This window comes from Saccostrea echinata, unplaced genomic scaffold (assembly GCF_033153115.1).
Source record: "Saccostrea echinata isolate AGI-Se365-2 ecotype Australia unplaced genomic scaffold, CSIRO_AGI_Sech_v1 ptg000013l, whole genome shotgun sequence".
Lineage (NCBI taxonomy): Eukaryota > Metazoa > Mollusca > Bivalvia > Ostreida > Ostreidae > Saccostrea > Saccostrea echinata.
The window spans coordinates 220,776-222,045 of NW_026889762.1; positions in this window are offsets into that span (position 1 = coordinate 220,776).

The window sequence follows — 1,270 nt, forward strand, 5'->3', positions numbered from 1 at the left end:
TCCTGGAAAGGATCTTGGCACAGTTCTTGGTCTCATCTTTGGCCCTATATTTTTTGTCTTTGGAATCCTCAGTGGAATATTATGGGAGCAAAAATTAAAATACAGTAAGTTCTATGAATAAACAAATTTTTGAATATTTAAGTAACCTTTTCATGATATGCATATCCACATGTAAATTCTAACAAATGACATAATATGTTGATCTTTAATTGATTAATTAAAAAAAATGTACAATTTATAAACAGAAAATATTTTGTCAAAAAAAAATTTCCACAGGAATCATATATTTTTTTTAATTTGTTTATTTCAGAATGTTTAAATCCAAGAAACAGTGTAGGTTCCTCAACATTTATCGAATATTTTGCTGCTAATCGTATTTATATTATAATTTTTCGTGTTTTAGCTCTCGGCTATATGTATACGTACGATTTGTTATCTTTGAATAAAGGGCAGTAATTCTTTTATAGAACTTCTCAATCGAATAATACACTTATTGATTTTAATTATGCAATCAGTAAACAAAAATTCAACCTTGCTGACTTTTTCCTTGGAGAATATTAAAAAAGAATGTCTGATTTAGAGGTGTTTTTTTTTACTTAGAATGAAACTTTAGTTAAAAAAAATACTCACTTTTTAAACTAATTTTGTTTTTGAATTTTTTTTTCACTGCTATGTAAAAAATACTTGAGTGAAATGGCGCTATGCAATGTCGCGTATAAATACCATTTACTCTTAACAATGCTTAACTAGTACTCCTTTTAAGTTTGTGCGTTTTTCTGATCAAATGTTTTTTGATGTCCATTTTACCACAATTATTTGTTGTCTTCAATCGTTGAATTTATTCATGATTTTAAATACTGCCCTTTGAATCAGGACTGAAAACCGTGAAAGGTTAAAGTAAAAACATCACTTTGAAAATGATCGAAGTAGCAAACGAACATGATATATGTTGTGTTAACAAGAATCTATGTTTGGATCTTTTAAGAGCAGCATAATTCTGTGGTTGAATAAAAGAATATACACTGTAAAAAATGTGTTTACAATTCAAACACTTTTCTAAACACTTTGTTGTCACCTCCTTTTTTATATGTTTAATTCCTAAACATGAAATATTTCTAAACATGTCTTAGAAAGTGTTTAGAATGTAAACACTTATGTGCTTAGAAATTAAACACATCTAAACACATAAACACAAGTGTTTAAATTCTAAACACATAACAGCAGAAGTGTTTAATATCTAAGCACATCATAAGTATAATTTGTACCTGCA